General features: G+C 31.8%; 1 long non-coding RNA gene across 1 annotated transcript; it reads left to right on the top strand.

Annotated features, from left to right (window-relative positions):
* Window positions 1–1,615: 1,615 nt before the first annotated feature.
* Window positions 1,616–5,678, top strand: LOC133034954 (uncharacterized). Its single transcript, XR_009686264.1, has 4 exons — window positions 1,616–1,940; window positions 3,106–3,224; window positions 3,691–3,747; window positions 5,335–5,678. It is a non-coding gene; the product is annotated as an uncharacterized LOC133034954 (long non-coding RNA).
* The last annotated feature ends 870 nt before the right edge of the window (window positions 5,679–6,548 follow it).

The following is a 6,548-nucleotide window of genomic DNA, read 5'->3' as shown; positions in this document are numbered from 1 at the left end:
CTGCGCGGCGGATTACAGGCTCCTAAACCATAAAAATCACAACACTATGAGTGACACGCTAAATCACTTCCCGGGGACTTAAACTAGGAACTAAAAGTTTCCCTATCGATAAAAAGCATGGCAATACCCCCTAAAACATAAAATCGAGAGAATCTAGGGTTCCTGAATTTTTCCCAACCGGTAGACAGGTTGCCCAACCGGAATTCCGGTTCTGGGAAAATTCAGAACCCCATCCCGAATTCCGGATGCACAACCAGAATTCCGGTTCCTCGAAGGCAGCAAACTCAAAAATTCATAACTTGCTCAAATCAACCCCAAATCACATGAAACCTTCCAGACCTGTTCTATACAACCCCTAGAACAATTCTAAAGCATCAAAACCACCCAGATTGCACATAATCAAAAATCACCATTAAAGCTCAAGCTTTGACTTCTAAACTCAAACTTGAGCAGACCTAGCTAACATGCAATCAAACCAACATAAATCTACTTAAACAAGCATAATATAGACTCAGAAAACAACTAAAAACATCAACAACATCACAGCAACAGATTCAAGACATTTCTTTCAAAAATCATATATTTTGCATAGAAAAACCATACACTACTACAAAATTCACTATTCACGTCGGTCAACGCGACTGTTCATCGCGTTGACCGACGTGAATAGTACCATATTCAATATATTCGTCATTTTTAAAATGTCACAAAAAATAAATAAATTGCGTCGGTTCTATGTCTGTCACTAATTACCCAACCGACGCTAAAAGTCAAAAAATTAAAAAAATTCGTTCATCATTAGCGTCGTTTTAAAAGCCTCACTCATGCTTTGTGTGGCGTTTTAAAACCGACGGTAAAGATATTGTGAGTGTGAGAAAACGACGCAAATCCTCCTATTGTTCACTTACCCCCAAACAGTGGAATGACACTTTCATTTCGAGCTCTCTTTTTCCCTCTCTTTTTCTCTGAACAGCGCTCTCTTTCCCTCTCTTTCTCTCTTGCGATTTCGAAGGTCTGAAGGTGTCAATCGAACTGCGATTTTTCCACCTCTGTAAGTCTCTCTCTTTCCCTCTCTTTTTCTCTTGCGTTCTCTCTCTCTCTCTCTCTCTCTCTCTCTCTCTCTCAGTGTCTCTGTGTTATAACAACTCTCGCCCGTCCTCATCAGCTCTGAAGGTTGCGATTTCGAACCAGCCGGCCACCTCCGTAAGTTTCTCTATTTCCCTCTCTTTCTCTCTTGCGTTCTCTCAACTAATCTCTCTCCCAGTCTAATGTTTATACACGTACGGGAGGAAGTTATTGGGGTTTTGACCCTTGCAGTGGCAGTAGATATTAAAGTTGTGATTGCTATCATAATTTTGACAACCCTGGAGTTCCCCAAATAGGATATTGAAATAGACATAGTCATTAGTTTAGTTGATTCTAGATGTTGTTGTAGTTGGTTGAACTCATTATTATGACAACCCAGGAGTATAAACCAAACAGGACATTGTGTAATGTGTGTGAGAGAGATTGAAGAGGATAAAATGGAGATAGAGAGTACGAGACAATTGCATAGTACTAGTAGTGCGATCACCATTCACTGTTATTGATACTTGGGTTCTTTTTTTCTTTTTTTTTTTTTTTTTTTTTTCATTTTGTGGGGAGGAAGTGGCCAACCCTTTTTGATCCATCTACCATGCCTAGTTTTAACTTATATCAGTTAGGGTAGGATTTTTTGTCCTATTGGGGACGTATTCCGTTCATACATCAATTATCAGATAGGTTATTAATAATTATGTCTATATATATCAAACTATAATGGGATGCTTTCCTTTTAAATCCAAAATCATTTAAGTTTAAGTAACATATGATTTGTTGCTCATAGAATCAACTTTAATTTCTCTCAAGAACTTCAGCAATATGATGAATTTTGCAGAACAGAGAAGTCTAATGTTTCAATGGTATCAATTATTTGTACTTGTTAATTCAGTTTTATCTTCAAATTTTGCTTCTGGGTTTGCTTAATTTTCTTTAGTTTGACTATTCTGAAGTTGGTTTTAGCTTGTTTTCTAGTGAAGTTGATCATCATGGGAGTAAAGAAATTGTTTCACTGTTTACTCAGAATGAAAGCTCAAATCTTTCTTTCAACTTTTTAAGTTTAGTTTTTTCATAATTCAAAGATTGGGTGTTTGGATTTAAGTATGTCTTGCATGTGTTTGATGATATGCTCGTTTGTACAAAAATGAAAAAACAAAAAGCTTTTGTTTTGTGGCAATAAATTTTCTGGAAGCATAAATGGAAATAGTTGGAGTTAGCTTTTTTATGCTGGATCTGGAAAGAGATAGATTAGGAAAAACAAAAAGGAAAAAGAAGTGTGTATATATATATATGTGAGTGTGTAAGTGTGTGGAAGAAAAACCCATACTTTCTTTCATGGTTACGTGTTGCTTGATATTTCTTCTAGTTTTGATGTGAAATTGTATTGGGTTTTTTGCTTTTCCACCGCACTTACAGAAATACCAAAATTGAAAAAGGTTCTCTTTTTCCTTTTCTATAGGGGTTGGGGAGTTGGGGAAAAAATAAGTAACAAGATAGTAAAGTTAATTCTCCTTCTTTAGATTCCAAAGCTAAAAAGATTAAAATTTTGGTTAGGAAAGTAAAAAGGAACAACTCTTGAACCCTTTCATGGGCTGTGTTTTTTTTTTGCTCAAACTGGGTGATTCTCTTATCAAAAGGTTTGGTGTTTTACATGGTTAAAGACAACTAAGTAGTGGTGTTTGCTTTGTAATAGTGAAAGTGTTTTTGAATCATTCTAAGCTAAGTGCTTGATTCAAAACCTTAATGGAACCTATTTATTCTGTTTCTACTGTGACTCCAATATGTTTATACTTCATCTTCATGTGAGCTGAAATTGGAAAACAAGTAGATTGATTCATATTGAAGTGAAACGAACAATTGTGTTCTATGTTGCATAATTTTCTCCAGTTACAAATAGCTTTGTATAAACCAATGTAAGGATGTGCATCAGCATCATTTGTTTGTCTCGAATTAACTTCGTATTTCGTTCAGCAAAAAGAGAAAAAGAAAAAACAACTTGGTGATTTCTATAGCTGTCTTTTTGTGCAGGAGTGGCTTACCTACAAGTTCATCAAATTACACCCAATAAAGGGGTAACTCCATTTGCATGGTGGATTATAAGATCTATAGCTTCATTGTATCAGGGAGACAATTGAGCATAAAAATTGGTATCAAGTAGCACACTAATTTTCATCCTATTTATTTTTCCTTCTAATGCGCTACTCTTTCTCTTTTGTAATTACATAGTTATTGTACATTGCCATTTTTTTTCGGAAATCGATTAAGAAATTTTAAATTAATGAATTTTAGTACACAAATCAGTAGAATTTGGTAATTGATGCCTTGACCTTTTTGTTTAAAATCACTATACCACTACACTAGACACTGTTTGCCATCCTTTTCCGTGAGTACGTAGTAATATATATATTGTAAGGGTTTTGGATACCTTGAAGCCTTTTGTGGCTACTTTTAATGAGAAAATGATTCTTTGTTTCTGTATTGTCATTTTCTATCCGAGTAACATTCTTGTCTATTATGATATATATATTGTACGTACGTACTTTTGTTTTTGCATTTTTGGCTCTTTGACCAAATATATAATTTTTCACATCACTACTTTTATTCACAATGCAGCTTTTCAATTGTGGTAGTATCTTTCGCAGAAATTGCTTGAACGCTAGCTTGGAATTGGTAAGCTATTCAAACTTTATTTTATAAATCCTAGAAGAGTTTGAATATTCTAGATATTCATCCATAGTGAAGTAAGTTCTGGAATTGCATGACTATGGTCGGATGGGTGGTAATATTTGTACTGTTAATTATAGTTTTGTTTGTTTGTATTATTGTGGATGTTTTAATAGATTAATTGCATGTTTAAAATTTTCGGGAACGTCCGAATTATAGATGTTATGCTGTCGAAATTTTTACTGAAAAAACACTTTTCATAAGACCAAAATAGTGTTATGAAAATTTACCATAACAAATAGTTGGAGGTACATATCCAATTACAATGCAACCACAATCTATGAAACAATACACATAATTTAAAACAACAAAACATAAATAGAAAAGCCCACAATACATTCTAGAATGCCTTCCTAAAATTCATTATGCTGTCAAATGAATTCTCTCTTGATGTTTGTTATATTCTCATAAAATTTCTTTTTTCTCTTTGATTTCATTACAAAATTTGGGTCCTTAATTGAGATCAAATAATCCAAAAAAAAAAAAAAAAACCAATGACTAAACAAACCTTTCTGCAAATGTTTCCACTATTGGGACTGACACTGGGACCAAAATCTGTTACATACATATATATATATATATATATATAAATATATATATGAATATTGTTTATTGATAGAGAGGAGTATTAGAGTAAAGCGTTTTATGAGATTAACTAAAATAAAATTAATCAATGATAATCCATATTCATTTTTACAATTGAAAAAGAAACATTAGAAATATTGAATATCACGTTACATACATGCTTTGCCAAACTCTTTTCCGAAGAACATATCTTCCCACTCTTCTGATCCAGCCAGTCTTGAAATAATCGTATCGCCAACCCACTTTTTGCCACAATTATTTAATGTCAAAAGAATAATTGATCATTGAGTATTGAATAATAATAATACTAATAATTAGATCATGTAGTAATCATATCTACAAGCTTTTATTACAACCAAAACTCAATGATTGCAGAGCAGTGGAAAATAGTTTCATTAAGAGAAGCTTTTAACAAGTAATATACGTGGACTTGATTAACAGTTAACTTTGTTTTGTAATTACTTCTAACACAAATAACAGAGTAGAGAAATATAGTTATCAACTCTTAGTGACTAAATAGTAATTATAAAATTTACCAAATATTTCATAGATTGTAATACACTCTTAGGAACATGCCCATTTTATTAGCTTATCATAATACTTTTTGAAAAAAGTTTAATTTTGTGTTAAGGAAAGGGTTTTTTGTTGTAGTGTATTTTATTGAATTAGTTAGGTTAAGTTGAAATAGAATTATTTTATTGTATTAATTAGGTTAATTAAATTGTTGTTTTGCTGTTTTGTTAGAAGTTTCGAAATGTATAGAGATTGGAGTACAATGTGGTTATTATGTTATGAAGATTATCCAGAGTTTCATGACGTTTGTTAATCCTGCAAGTTTTTTGAAAAATCATGTAAACATGAATAACTACTCTTCTTTATTTAGTTTGTATTTTAATTATATATATTTTTAATATGATGATTAATGTTTTTTTATCTTTTGTTTTACAGTTCAAGTTAGATGCTCCTTATAGTAATGAGGAGATCAATGCCGTACGGGATGAGTGGGCCGAATTTGTGAAGCCTATTATAGATTAAGTACTTAAGGTTACTACACTTTTGTTATAATACATGAGTAACAAGTTTTATGATTATTGTTATCTTTTGCATATATTATTAGTTTATATTTAGTTTACGATATACATGGAATTTAAGTTTTAAAATCGATTGCGAATTTTATATAAGTTTTGAAAATGTTATTTTAATTTTTTTTGTATTATGTATTTACTATTATATAGAGTTATTCTAAAATTTGATATTGCAGGTGGGGAAAATTGCATGAACAATTTGCAATTTTCCCTTACTTATATTTGTGCTTCATTTTATAAGTGACACAATAGGTAAAAAAAAAAAATATTTTCGTAATAGATATGACATTTTTAAACCGACGGTATAAGTTTTTTGTGACAGTTTTAAAATGCCATGAAACATTTAGCGTCATTTTTTAACCGACGCTTAAAATAAAATAGAAAAGTAATTATTTAGCGTCGGTTTATAAATGTCGAAAATTCTTTTTTGCGTCGTTTTGAAAATGACGCTAATAAAAACTATTTGCGACTACGGTATATACGTCGGTTTATAAAACCGACGTAAATTCTTTAAGTGTCACTTAAAAACAGACGTGAATAGTGAATTTTGTAGTAGTGATAGCTTGCTCAACCTAAGAATCATGCTTCAAAAAAAACTCAAATAACCTTAATTTAACATGCTTACATCTCTGAAATTATCAACAAAACACAGCACCAACAACAACCAAAAATTCATGCATGCATCAACTATTTTCATCATTTTTTTCCAAGAAAACAAAGGAAGAAAGTTAGGGAACACATACCACAACAAGAGATCACTAGAGTTTGCAAAATAAGGCTTGAATCACCAAAGAAAGTGGCTGGTTCTTGATGCTCCAAGAGAGCCGAAAAAGAGAGAGAAAGGTTGAGAGAAAAGCTTTCCAATTTTCTATTTTTTTAAACTTGTAATTTTTTTGTTAAAATGAAATAAAAGCTCTTAACATATATCAATTCATTCAGCCAAATAATAACTAAAATAAACATTTATTTTCAATTAATAAAATCACTAAAAGACAAAATATCATTGGGGCAAAAGACCATTTTGCCCCTCCACATTAAAACCACATAAATCACACTAAAGGGGTATTTTTGGGGAAT

Source organism: Cannabis sativa, chromosome 2 (genome assembly GCF_029168945.1).
Source record: "Cannabis sativa cultivar Pink pepper isolate KNU-18-1 chromosome 2, ASM2916894v1, whole genome shotgun sequence".
Classification (NCBI taxonomy): Eukaryota; Viridiplantae; Streptophyta; class Magnoliopsida; order Rosales; family Cannabaceae; genus Cannabis; species Cannabis sativa.
This window is presented reverse-complemented; position numbering and strand designations above follow the sequence as displayed.